The 14820-nt window shown below is 38.7% G+C and overlaps 1 protein-coding gene across 2 annotated transcripts in view; it reads right to left on the minus strand.

Moving 5' to 3' along the window:
- Positions 1-14820, minus strand: part of LOC134205875 (transcription factor kayak) — an 82399-nt gene that overhangs the window by 37542 nt on the left and 30037 nt on the right. The gene's annotated exons all lie outside the window — the stretch shown is intronic.

A 14820-nucleotide genomic window follows, 5' to 3' on the forward strand; every position in this document is an offset into this window, starting at 1 on the left:
GGGTTCACTTCTGCTTAAAAATAGCTTTTCTTGGTAAACATCGTTTGAAAAAGCTTTCATTTGATTTAAATTAACTTTGTGCAGCACTCATTTCAGTCATAGCGATTGCATATCCGGCCCACTTTCAAACCAGTTCCCGGCCTAAACAAAATTTCGCTCAATCTCTCAACATCTTACTCTCATTCTCTCTCGGGACGGTAGAAAATGCGACGTAAACAAAAATATACACGTTCAACGCCGACATGATGCCAGATGGTATTATTTATAATAATTTTTATTGGGTTGCAAATATATATTCACTCATCCAAATTACTTCCAAATGCCTAAAAACTATATTTTTTTCACTTTTGAAATAACATGATAGCGTCAACGTATTAAATAGTTTTCCTATGAACGATGAAAGATTTTTTTCATACTAAAAAAGACTCCTGGCCTTTTGGCAGCACGGTGCGGCTAGAAGTTCTTATGCCGAGGTGAATTTTCGTTCGGTTTTAGGATACATTTTTAAATGTATTCTAATATGTTTATATTAGTTGTAGTGAAACGAACAAATAGAAAAGATTAAAGTGCATGAGTTTAGAATTATTATGTGGTGATTAACAGCTTCAAGCAATGATTGTATCGAGAACTGTGACTATTTTCAGGTAGGTGTTTATATGAAAATACCGTTTTGTAAAAGTGGAAAGATTCACTCCGGCGCAATAGTGTAGCAACGGAGAGCGAATAATCGGAATCTACATTTTTATTTTCTATAATTGGATCAATTAGGAGTGAAATAAATGGTTGGAAAATATTGAGTATTGTGCGAAATAAATGGGAGACTGTTTTAAAATTATCAATCATAAACCTACGGCTTCCAAAAAGTATAAATCCTTAGTTTTCGGTGCAGTGAACCGGGAATCGGGTCCATAGGGCCAAGTAGTGATTTACCCTATTTTTAGAATTTCTTAATTATCTTCATTACTTTATATTTTTGGCAATAACGGAGTAGCAACCGTGGGCGGTCAATCATGCTCATTATCTTCATTACTTTATATTTATCAAACAAATGGTCCTACCAAAAATTTATTAGCTTTGTGCGTCCGAATGGTTCTCCAGCTGGGAACCGATTAGATCATTTTATATCATCCTTTTACAGAAAACTTCGAGCGCATATTAAACAACAAATGTTGTTGTAATTATCAACATAATTTTGGATAAAAACTTGTAACACAGTACCCGTTTCTCGTGACGCCGGATAGATACCTTCTCGTGGTGTGTTACCTAATATGAGGTATCATGGCCACATTGCTAGCTTCTGGCTGATCCAACGAATACCATCATCAATATCCAACTCCGTGCTACTAATGAGAGTGTCGCAGTCGCTGGCCTCTTGCTTCCATCCTCTTCCTCCTAACGGAAGATGGGCGTGACCAGTAGCAGTAATTGTCATGCTTTTGTTATTTTTGCCTTTTCTTGATTTCTGATAGCATTCTAGATAAGGATTTTGTTTGACTAGTTTGCAATCTACGAATTATACCGTAACAATGCTAATGTAACTTGTAGCTCTATACAAGGTTTAGAACTCCATACAAAAGCGCTTTTTCTGCAATTGAAAGTTACTATTTGGTCACTTTTTTGTCATCGTTAGTCACTAAAGTCACTATTTTAAACAGCATTCATCGCTACCAGCCCTGTAACTAAAATACACCGTGACCTTGTTAGTTCACGAATTCATGAACGCTTTTTTTCGCGTGTAGGGAAAAATATCAACCAGATTCCACGTTGGATACAACTTGTTACGAGGAAATTGGTCAAAGTTAAGTTGGAAAAAGTGTCTCGCATTTTTTACACACACTTACAGACATTACTTTAATTCATCGAGCTGTGTCGATTGATCTTCTTCTTCTTCTTATTGGCATTACATCCCCACATCTGGGACAGAGCCGCCTCGCAGCTAAGTGTTCATTAAGCACTTCCACAGTTATTAACTGCGAGGTTTCTAAGCCAAGTTACCATTTTTGCATTCGTATATCATGAGGCTAGCACGATGATACTTTTATGCCCAGGGAAGTCAAGACAATTTCCAATCCGAAAATTGCCTAGACCGGCACCGGGAATCGAACCCAGCCACCCTCAGCATGGTCTTGCTTTGTATCCGCGCGTCTTACCGCACGGCTAAGGAGGGCCCCTGTCGATTGATATACATATAGAATATAGATATAACAGTATGAGTCTTCGGACCTTCTATCAAAAGCTTGGTTTTCACGTGACTTTAACTGTGACTAATTTTACTATTCTACGAGAAGCAAAAACTTTTATTTTAATTGAAATCAGCAATATTTCGGCGATATTATCAAAAAAAAACCCAGATTAATCCACCTACAGTGAGATTTTGACCCTTCCTTAAGCCCCAAACGCAATACAACGGAACGGCGACGGAAACGGCAAATTTGACAGAAAATATATGGGCTAACTGTCAAATTTTCCGTTTCTGTCGCCGTTCCGTTGAATTGCGTTTGGGGCTTTAGTTATAAGGATTTTTTTTCCAGACTCCAGTATTTAAACCGAGATAAAACTACTCAGCTTCCCACGGTGATTTACCGTGAAGCTGACAAAATAATTGCCTACCCAAAGGCGGATGTCATGGGTTGAATGACAACTTAACGAATGATAACGTACTGTGCTTCATGCTGCCTATCTATAAGGTGCTCGACGGATTGAATAACTATTGTGACATGGTTAGTAACTATCGTAACGGTGGTTTAGTATATTGTACTCGTAATTTCCAGAGACCTCGATATTAATTAATCCAGAACTAACTAAATCAGTCATTGATCTGAGCGAAACTCAATAGCGTTCAATAATAAGATATATTTCGCCTTATGGATGCCTAATTTGGTAAAACTAAACTTGCTCAATACCTTAAAAATGAGCGAGATTTTTATGGTAGTAAATTTCAGAATTTGCACACATACGCACACATACATGCATACAAGTGATCTATTAGTGTCTCAAAACATGCTCACATTTGCTATCTAGCTTCCACTGAAGAAATTTTTGAACTCCCTTTCAATTTTTACGTTTTTTGCTTTTCTGAGAAGGTTTTCTTGTACATGCTTCTATATGTTCCTAAATTAAAATCATTTGTTTCTTTGAAACAAATCAGAAAAATAGGCATAATTCCATGTCATATAATTTGTTATAATTATATTTTCAATGTCAAAGTGTATTTGTTTAAAATATTACCATACATTTTATTTAATAATTCACGAGATTTCTTGATAGATCAATACGTAACACACCTGCGCACACTGGTTCAGGAGCCCCCAAAACGTGCGTTTTTTAGTTTTCGACCTGAAAACTACATTTTAGAGTCATGATGTCTTCAGAAGAGTTGAAGGATATTTCTTGGGCTTTCTTTTGATAAGAAAATATCAATGATCTATCCACCTTGAAGGGCGGTATGGAATAAAAAAATTACGCAGATGTACAAAAGCAGTGGTTGTTCTCTGCAATGTTATAAAGAATGTGAATTGGAACATCTTTTCTGAAGACACAATATTGGACAAACGGTTTTGTAAGGAATTAGAGCACGTTTTGTATGAATGACCCCCAAAAATCATATTTTGAGCATAACTTTTTAGAAAATGATTTTAGCACTATGGTTTATTCTAGAAAGTTGTGCATAATGACAAAAAACATGTTTGTCTAGAAGACTACTTTGATCTATCTTGAAACCTGTCAAAGTTATTAAGGAATCTTTAGAAAAAATAGTCAATTTTCACATCAAAACACCATGAAAAGCGGCAAAAAGCGGCAAGCCAAACAGCCACCATCTGAAAGATTCGGTTTTAAGCTACCGAATGCACAATGTTTTGTTTTGTTCCATCGTGTTCCACTATTGTTTTGAATCAAATGAAAATAGTCCTTAATGAACGTTTTTCAGTACAACTGTTACGTAAACAATGAATTATTGGCAGTGGCTGATTTTCTACCCGCCGCTGCCACATCTAGGCGCTATCGTATATGCGCAAATAGCCAGCATGAGTTAACCACCAGAAATTTATATGGCGAAAGGCATCTAAGGCGTGATTTATCAAAAGTAGGAACTTTTCACGAAAAACTATTTGGTACCAGTTGTGTAGGAAGGTGTTCGCTACTACGCCTACCAAATATTTTTTGATGAAGGTGCTTAATTTTGAGAAATCGAATCTTAGATACCTTTCGACATATTGATTTCGGAAAATTAACTCTTAGTGTGCCGCTGTAAGCACGCTCAAAGCAGGCGATTCATTAAAAAGTAGCTAACATGATTAGTTATTTATTGCATGGTTACAATCTCGACAAATGGCAGCCATTTGTCTTAAATGTATTGTTTTGTCTTGATGGAGATTGTTACTATGCAATAAATAACCAATCATGTTAGCCACTTTTTAATTGTTTACATAACAGTTGTACTGAAAAACGTACATTAAGGACTATTTTAAGTTGATTCACAACAATAGTGGAACACGATGGAACAAAACAAAACATTGTGCATTCGGTAGCTTAAAACCGAATCTTTCAGATGGTGGCTGTTTGGCTTGCCGCCTCTTGCCGCTTTTCATGGTGTGTTGATGTGAAAATTGACTATTTTTTCTAAAGATTCCTTAATAACTTTGACAGGTTTCAAGATAGATCAAAGTAGTCTTCTAGACAAACATGTTTTTTGTCATTATGCACAACTTTCTAGAATAAACCATAGTGCTAAAATCATTTTCTAAAAAGTTATGCTCAAAATATGATTTTTGGGGGTCATTCATACAAAACGTGCTCTAATTCCTTACAAAACCGTTTGTCCAATATTGTGTCTTCAGAAAAGATGTTCCAATTCACATTCTTTATAACATTGCAGAAAACAACCACTGCTTTTGTACATCTGCGTAATTTTTTTATTCCATACCGCCCTTCAAGGTGGATAGATCATTGATATTTTCTTATCAAAAGAAAGCCCAAAAAATATCCTTCAACTCTTCTGAAGACATCATGACTCTAAAATGTAGTTTTCAGGTCGAAAACTAAAAAACGCACGTTTTGGGGGCTTCTGAACCAGTGTGCTGCGTAACGCATACAAAGTGAAATTATAGACACTTCCGAAGGAAGGGTCAAAACGGTAACTTGGCTAAGAATCCTCGCTGTTAATAACTGTGGAAGTGTTTAACGATTAACGTGGCAATGTCCCAGTGGGGAACAATACCATTAAGAAGAAGAATGATTAGGTTCATCCTTTATTCTAATATTGCTTCGGAAAGTCTAGCTCAGCACTCGCAATTAGCTTGTGTCAGAATTCAGGTAAAGAAATATAGACCAACATTTTCAGAGGACGTAACAGCCAAAATTTAGTCATTGTTATTCTATATGGACGAGATACCGGAAAGAAGAAATTTTTGGTATTACACTCGTTCCGAATGCTGGTCTAGAAATCACCGAAGACGCGCCTGCGACATCAAATGCTAAGCAGCAATTTATGTCCATCTTCCGAAACAGGAGTAAATCCGGCGCCTAAAGCGGATACAATCCGACACGTGCCAATAAAACAGTTCTACATTAAAACTCAACCTGCGGATACGATAAACACTGAAGGGATAACGATGCCGGCGGGCACCGATGATGGCGACAAGCCGCTATATACCACCACCATACGAAGTGGCGACAGTCAAATGAGGTTAATACGGTCAGCGCTAGATTTTTGACCTTTGTTTGTTTCGGTTTTCCCTTCGTTATTCCAGCTTGGACAACTATGGTCAGATTGAATACGACAACAACGACACGGAAAAAGAATTAAGCCGCCAGGTTCCCCGATGTCAGGGTTCCTGTAACGCCCTCATTTGTTTTGTGGATATCGATCAATTTTCATGTTGGCGTGCCATGATTCGTTCTTTATTGGACCTCTATAACAATGGTGGTCAAATTACAAGATTCCCCCATTAGAACTTTCATTTGCGTTGGCCTTGTGGAGATTTTAATAGTCACGATTGTGCTGTGCTAGCTGTGCAATAAACCATCATCGGGAAGTCATCCATGAAAGCGGATAAATTTTCTCTAGACTGAATTAATTCATAACCCGTGCGAGCACTGCGTCAGAAGGACACCGGGTAACACCCCGGTGGTATTTGTCGTAGTCAGACTCTTGGCACCAGTTGACGCCTGGCTGGTGGAAAAATCGATGGACATTTCTTTTCTAGGGCGGTTGGTGCATTCATGTGACTTGGGAACGAAATTTAATCCCATTATTAGTGCTTTCACAAGAAATTTTTTTATTGCTTTCAAGCTCCAAAATTCGTTAAATCTTTGGACATTTTTCCCCAATGCAGGTAATTTTATCCTTGAAATTTAGAACAATAATCAGGTCTTATATTCAAACAACTTTTTTTTACTGATGTGACTAGCCCAAAAGATAGATCCTATTTCTAACCAATACAAATAGATCATTAAAACTATCGAAGGTATCTTAAGATCATCTGCTGTGCAAATAACAAACACCCATCATTTGCTGCGATATGACAGAACATCACAATGCCTTACTAGCGTGGTACAATGGTTTTATTACTTTGCGATGCCGGAAAACACCACTCTAGATTGTGGCGTGATACGAACGACCTACTCCAGCAGGACTAAGCTTGGGTGAAGACAACAAGAGAAAGGGGATTGCGTGTAGAAATGCACAGAATGAAGGCTGTAAGGAGATGACAAGTCTGACCATGATGTCGAAAATATCTACAATCGGTCATCAACCTTAGTTCTAGTTACAACGGTTGGTTACGGATTTTACATTTGCTTTGTCATAAAATGTGAAATCCGTAGCCCAGCGATGTAACTAGAACTCATGCTGAAGTTAAGCATATTAAATGTTTTTATTTTTTACTGATATCATGTTTCTAAATAAATATTAATTATGAAATGGTTGGTTGACACCCAAACGGCCAAGGAAGGCAAATTTTTAAATTGAAAAACCATAACTTCATTCGCTTTCAACCGATCAAAATGAAATTTTCGAACATAGTTCAGTTTTTATGCGACATGGTATTTGGGATATTTCGATGTTCGCATAAATTTCCTTGAGAAATTCCATCGATTTTTCTGGGGAATTTCTTGAAATTTATTATATTTTTATTATCCTCGGAATGTTTCTCTTAATTTTCATAAATATTGCCTCCGAATTTCCTTAGTTTTTTTTTCAAGTTGTTTGTTTTACTCTTTACTCCGAAGTCAGTCGATCCTGGCGCATCCTTGATCACCCAGGATGGTAAATGATAAAAAGCGTGCGCTTTGTTCGATTTGTTCAACGAATATAATCAGATCTATCATGTGATAAATGCATCAGCACATGCGATGTGGGCATCAGTATAGAGACATCACATCCCCACGACGTTAGCAACGAAAATTCATGTTCTGAAAAAGCTCATCCAGAAGCAACGCTATTCGTAGCATTCGAATGTTGCTGAGAGAGCCGTGGTGGATAACCGTTAGCGGCCGAGTGCCAACTATGTCCTTAATGGTCTTATTGGAAAACACCTGCGATTCATATGACCACCGGGTGTTTGTTTTTTATTTTTGAACTTACATTTTTAGGTTTAACTTGATCTCAATTCGAGAAATGAGACGCAGCCTAATTTAATGTCATGAAATAACTGTTTTCAAACAAAATATTTTATTTTATTTCCGTAACTCATATTGCACTCTCCGCTCCTCCCCGTAACGCTGGGTAGACACCTTTGCGTGGTGTGTTACGGTGTAAGATCTACCACGGTCACATTGTCAGCTACAGGCAAATCCTGACCCAACGAATACCTTCCCGAATATCCAACTCCGTGGTACTTATGAGGGTGTCGCTGAGTCGGGGGCCTCTCGTTAAGTAAGTATTACATCAACACTTCCTTCCCCTCCCAAGTTACGGTGAAGATGGGCGTGGCCAGGAGTAGTAAACCTCATGCTTTTGTGATTTTTAGCCTAGATTGAAATCAAGGACCACACCCACCTTGATTTCTGATAGCAATCTGAATAAGGATTTCAAAAGAAAAACATGAGTATCACTAGTGTCCAATCTACGAAGTACACCGTAACTATGCTATGCTCATATTGCACTCTCCGCTCCAACAAAGCTGTGCCTTAGTGTATAGGGCAAATGGACGTAAGAATATCAATCAAACGTCTTATGGATATTCACCACAAGAAAATGGGCACGAATTTTAACATCGACTCATGAAATATGACTTTAAAAAAAAAAGATCGGAAGGCCTGTTCATTAACACTATTGTACGAGTAACAATCTTCCGAATATGACTATCCATTTTGACGTAGGACTATGTCTGTCGATTCTATATTGGAGCACATTTTGCGATTGCGAAAATCGAAGACCGTCATGAAAATATGATAGACTTTGAATTTCATAAAAAAATTATAACAACATTAGTTATTTTCACAAAATAATTGCCTACAGTTTTTGTAGACACCGGAAATCACCTTCAGTATAACTTAAACCCGCTCGATATTAATACATAGCTGGAACAAAGTTAATTGCCTACATTATGGATGGAAATCCGGCGTGGTAGCGTACCAGATTTCTATCCGTGATGTAAGCAATTACCTTGAAAGTAGATTTTTGTACAGAAAAATCATATCAACGATTGTTATAATGTTGATATGAAGGTATCAACCTCTGTTTTAATTATGTTACGGCTAGAGGTATTTTTGATATAATTTTTGTTATTTTAACAACGAACCAGCAAAATTTATAACACATTTTGTTACAATACTTTTTTGAAATAAATAACTCCCCTTGTAATAACTTTGTTATGCATTCTTGATCGGGTTTAGCAACCTTCTGGGTATTGGGTTCGCCGTAGAGTGAAGCAAGCTCGTGGTTCATTCTTCGCCGTTACACACCGTTCTCTTGCACACCACCAATATGGTCCTAAGCACGCGTCTGTCGAATACCACGAGTGCTTGCAAGTTCTCTTCGAGCATGGTCCAAGTAAACTAAGAAGGGGCCCCATATAAATAGGAAACCCAGCAAAGATGGGACAGATATGCGATAATAGGCAGTATAGATCGCGGTAACGGAATCATTGATAGAAGCATAATTCATAATCAATTCAGGATAGCGATCCGTGCATTGATTTCGATTTAGATTGCTTGTGGTTTTACAAGCTGTCGTGACTTCAGGAAGGCAGACGTCCTTCCGATAACAAAATCGTTTAAAAACTGCCTTATTCATGACAGGTGCGCCTGCATATACACTCAAGTAGAAATATCCAATTTAGCACATTTGGAATAACTTTCGAAAATAGTCCAATTTTGCTCGGTTCCATATCATACATTACATTCTCTACATTCACCTTCTCCTCTACTCTAACTGTAAAAAGAAAGAAACTAATTTATTATTTTCAAATTTTATATTTTTGAAAATAATTTTACGCACTCTAACTCTCGATAACTAGCAGCTGCTGATTCTGACTATGTCTTTATAGGTCGTGTTTTCAAGGGTCATACAATCCTTCCAGTATCGAACCAGAAAAAAAATAACAATCACCTTTATGCACAATTTTGTAATTCTAAAACTCCATAACCCGCAACTAGAGGTGTGCGCCGGTCCGACAATCGTCGGCGGCGGCGTTTGTCATAATTTTGGTCGGCGGCGGCGGCGTTTTCGGCGTCACGCCGATAGCCATTTTATCCGGCGGCGGCGGCGGCGTGGATCGGCGTGGCGTTTTTTTATTGCGCTCGATTTTTTTTTATTTTTCCGATACATTTTCAAGATATCTACGGGAGAATCTTTTGAATATCGTCGTAACAATCTAAGGGTCTGTTCACAAATTACGTAACGCTATAGTGGGAGGGTGGAGTCAGGCCAAGCGTTACGGTTCATACAAAAAAATTAAAGCTTTCATACAAAAGTAGTTACGAGCGGAGCGTGGGTGTTCGAAATCGGCAAAATTAGCATTACATAATTTGAGAACGAACCCTAATGTAGGTCCCCGGCCCAGATAACGTTTTTTCAACATATTCAAATGGAATTTATTTTCTAATTTTCCACGGAAGCTAGTTTAAAGTTTCCACAAGAAAATTTTGTAGAATTTTCAAGGGAGGGTCTTCGGAATTCCCAAAAAATATTAGCAAAAATTTTCTACGGAATAATCATGAAATTATTCAGAATTGTCACGGGAAATTGTTCCAAATTCCTACAGAAAATTGTTCAAAATATCCTGGTAAAGCTCTTCGAAAATTCTGTTGAATATTTTTACATAAAATTCTTCGAAATATCCGCGTGAAACTCTTAGGACATTTCATGATAAACTCCCTGAAATTTTAACGGGACATTTTCCGGAATTTCCACGGAAAACTGTTCAAAAAGAGGATTTAATAAATTCTTTGGATTTTAAAGGAAAATTGTTTGGAATTTCCATGAGAAATTCTTTGGAAGTCCTGCGGGATTCTTTTATATTTTTTTGGAAAATTAAGGGAGTTTCTTAAGATTTCTTCGGTAATACTTTTGTATTGTCCATAAGAATTTCACGGGAAATAATGCAAAAAGAGGAAGGGTCGTTTGACCGAGAGTCATTCGACGGAAAGCTATTTGACCGAAAAACATGTTACGCTGAAAGTCATCTAGCCGAATTCCATTTGGCCGAAATTAATATTTGAGCGAAACGGTTATTGATTCGAAAACCGTTAATTTCATTTGACCGAAAGCGAAATTTGGCAGAAGAACCCGTTTGCCCAACAGGTCTTTTCGGCGATTTTTTTTTTTTTGTGTCTTTATTAAGGAGACTTTACATTTTCGGCGAATAAGTCATCTGGTTGAAAATGCCATTTTGCGGAAGGTCACGGTAGATCTCAGCAATTTGTTAAACTTTTATCGAAATCCATACAGCCAATCCCCAGCAAACATTTTTTTGTTGAGATATCTGTGAAAGTTGCTGAAAATCTGCAAATAGTTTACAGATAGCCATTTAACAAAGATAATTTATGTCGGGATATCTGTTTGTTTGTTGGGCACACGATTGTGCGGATTTTCCAGAAATAAAAATTGATTGTGTATGATCAAAAATCTCGATCCGTTTGGCCAAATGACAATTTGGATCAAATGGCATTTATGTCAAACGACTTTTTCGACCAAAGGATCAGTTCGGCCGAACGCCATTTTTGGCCGTAAGACCAAATGAAATTTTAAGCCAACGGTGGAGGACTGAAGTCATTTCAAAATTCACGGAAGTAAAGTTAAAAAAATCAGCTAAACGACCATTAAGGCAAACAGCATTTTCGGTTAAATGACCTATTTAGACAAGTTACTTTTTTGGCCATAGGATCAATTTTGCCGAATGAAATTTACGGCCGTATGTTCATTTTGGGGCCCTCCTTAACCATGCGGTAAGACGCGCGGCTACAAAGCAAGACCATGCTGAGGGTGGCTGGGTTCGATTCCCGGTGCCGGTCTAGGCAATTTTCGGATTCGGTATCGACTTCCCTGGGCATAAAAGTATCATCGTGCTAGCCTCATGATATACGAATGCAAAAATGGTAACCTGGCTTAGAAACCTCGCAGTTGATAACTGTGGAAGTGCTTAATGAACACTAAGCTGCGAGGCTGCTCTGTCCTAGTGTGGGGATGTAATGCCAATAAGAAGAAGAAGAAGATGTCCATTTCGTCTAAATGACATTTTCGACCAAACTAAATATTCGGCCTTGTGGTCTACGGCCAAACGGATCTTCCCGTCGTTTCACCGAAAGTCATTCTGAGGAAAGCCATTTTTTTAATTCCACTTGGCCAAATTAAACGTTTGTCCAAAACGGTTGCTAGGTCGAAAATGGTTTGGCCGAACATTTCATTTAGCCGAAAGCGACATACAGCCGAAAGGGACATGGAGCTGAATTGGTAATTTGGTTGAAAAAGTTATTAGCACTAACATGTCCTTTGTCTGTAAATGCCGTTTTGCCGAAGTGGCCGTATGATCGAAAATGTCTTTTGATAGAATAGTTGGTCGAAAAAGATGTTTGATAGAAATGGTCGTTTGGCAGAAAGAGCCATCTGGCATGAATATGTTCTTTCTGCCGAATAACCATTTCGACCAAATGTCCTATTCAACCAAACGAATTTTTCGATAAAATGACCAGTCGATAATATGACCGAATGATACTTTCGTCCGAATATCCTTTTCGGCCAAATGATCAGTCTACCAACGATGGCATTTTCGTCCAAACGACTTTGTCAACCAAACGAACTGTTCTGCCGGCCGGATGTCCTTTTCGACCAAATGATTTGTTCAGTCAAATGGCGTACTCGGTCAAACAACCTTCGGCCTCGTGGACTTCGGCGTTCAAAAATTATATTTCAACGAGAACTTTTTCGGGTTTTAATGGGAAGTCTTCTGGAAAATCCTTCGGTATTTCCACTCGAAGTTTTTCTTCGTTTTTACGAAGAGCTTTTCGAAATTTCAACAGAAAATTCTTTAAAATTTTCGAAAAAAAATCTTTGGAGTTCTTACAAAACAATCTATGAAGTTTCAACGTTATGTTGTAAGGAAATTTTACGAAAACTACACAGGATCTTCGGTATTTGCTCGGAAAAATTCTGCAGACTTCTACAAATTTGAATCGGCGTGGAAAATAACAAATCAGCGGCGTGACAAAATTTTGACGGCGGCGCGCCGATACAAAATTGTCGGCGGCGGCGTGTCAAAAACTGTCGGAGGCGGCGGCGCACACCTCTATCCGCAACTGCTGATTTTGAAAATGATTTCATAGTTTGAGCATTGTAGGCTCATAATATCCTTTCAGAGTTAAATCAGAAAATATTAAACAGTCTTTTTTGTTCACATCTGTTCCAAAATTTACACATTCTAACTTTCGATAACTAAAGTTGCTGATTTTGGCTATGCCTTCCTGAGTCGAGTTTTCCAGGCTCATAATATCCTTTCAGCATCCAATCATAAAATATTAAACAATCTTCTTAGTACACACATTTATACATTCCAACTTTCGATAACTAAAGCTGCTGATTTTGGCTGTGGCTTTATGGGTCGAGTTTTCCAGGCTCATAACATCCTTCTAGCATCAAATCAGAAAATATTGAACAATTTTCTTTGTTCACACCTGTTCCAAAATTTACACATTCTAACTTTCGATAACTAAAGCTGCTGATTTTGGCTATGCTTTCATGGGTCATCTGGCACATCTGTTCAAAAATTTACACATTCTAACTTCGACAACTAAAGCTACTGATTTTGGCTATGCCTTCATGGGTCGAGTTTTTCAGGCCATTGACTCCTCCACAGTTGGATTTCTTCGCCCCAACTGATAGCGATTCCGGCCATCAAGCAACTCACTCCAGAATTGGGTTTTTTTACCCAACTAGGTCCGATGGCTATTCCGGCCATCGACCAACTCACTCCTGAGTTGAATTTCTTCGACACAACTAGGTCTGATAGCGATTCCGGCAAACCACCAACTCACTCCAGAGTTGGAATTCCAATTCCAATTCCATTCCGATCCAACTAGGCCCGATAGCGATTTCGACAATCGACCAACTCACTCCAGAATTGGATGTTTTCGACCCAACTAGGTCCAATAGCGATTCCGGCCATCGATCAACTCACTCAAGAGTTGGATTTCTTCGACCTAACTAGGTCCGATGGCGATTCCGGCTATCGACCAGCTCATTCCAGAGTTGGATTTTTCGACCCAACTAGGTCCGATGGCGATTCCGGCCATTGACCAACTCACTCCAGAGTTAGATTTTTTCCGGTCCAACTAGGTCCGATAGCGATTCCGGCTATCGACCAACTCACTCCAGAGTTGGATTTTTCGACCCAACTAGGTCCGATGTCGATTCCGGCCAATGACCAACTCACTCCAGAGTTGGATTTTTTCCCGACCCAACTAGGTCCGATAGCGATTCCGGCCATCGACCAGCTAGTTAGATTTAGAGTTAGATTTTTCGACCCAACTAGGTCCGATGGCGATTCTGGCCATCGACCAACTCACTCCAGAGTTAGATTTTTTTTCCGGTTCAACTAGGTCCAATAGCGATTCCGGCCATCGATCAACTCACTCAAGAGTTGGAATTCTTCGACCTAACTAGGTCCGATGGCGATTCCGGCCAACGATCAACTTACTCCAGAGTTGGATTTTTTCCCCCGACCCAACTAGATCCGATAGCGATTCCGGCCATCGACCAACTCACTCCAGAGTTGGATTTCTTCGACACAACTAGGTCCGACCAGCTCATTCCAGAGTTGGATTTTTTTCCAATCCAACTAGGTCTGATGGCGATTCCGGCCATCGACCAACTCACTCCAGAGTTGGATTTCTTCGACCCAACTAGGTCCGATAGCGATTCCGGCTATCAACCAACTCACTCCAGAGTTGGATTTTCTCGACCCAACTAGAGATGTCGCAAATTAATCGATTACTTCGATTAATCGATTCATCGTTGTGATAATCGATTAATTTTGAATCGATTTCTACCCAACGATTAATCGATTCTATAATCGACAAGAATCGAGAGTAATCGATTAGTCACTAATCGATTAATTGGGATTTTACGACATCTCTAGGCCCAACTAGGTCCGATAGCGATTCCGGCTATCAACCAACTCACTCCAGAGTTGGATTTTTTTTGGTTCCATATCATACATTACATTCTCTACACAAGCGTGAAAAAAAATCTGGGATAAATTAGCGTATAAAACCTCGTAAACCTGTCATCCTTCTTAAATCTTTCACTTGCTGTGTATTGCATATGTAAATCAAGTTTTTATACCATTGTAATTATTGTTTATTTCGGGTGGTCAATACCCG

Source organism: Armigeres subalbatus, chromosome 1 (genome assembly GCF_024139115.2).
Source record: "Armigeres subalbatus isolate Guangzhou_Male chromosome 1, GZ_Asu_2, whole genome shotgun sequence".
Taxonomy (NCBI): domain Eukaryota; kingdom Metazoa; phylum Arthropoda; class Insecta; order Diptera; family Culicidae; genus Armigeres; species Armigeres subalbatus.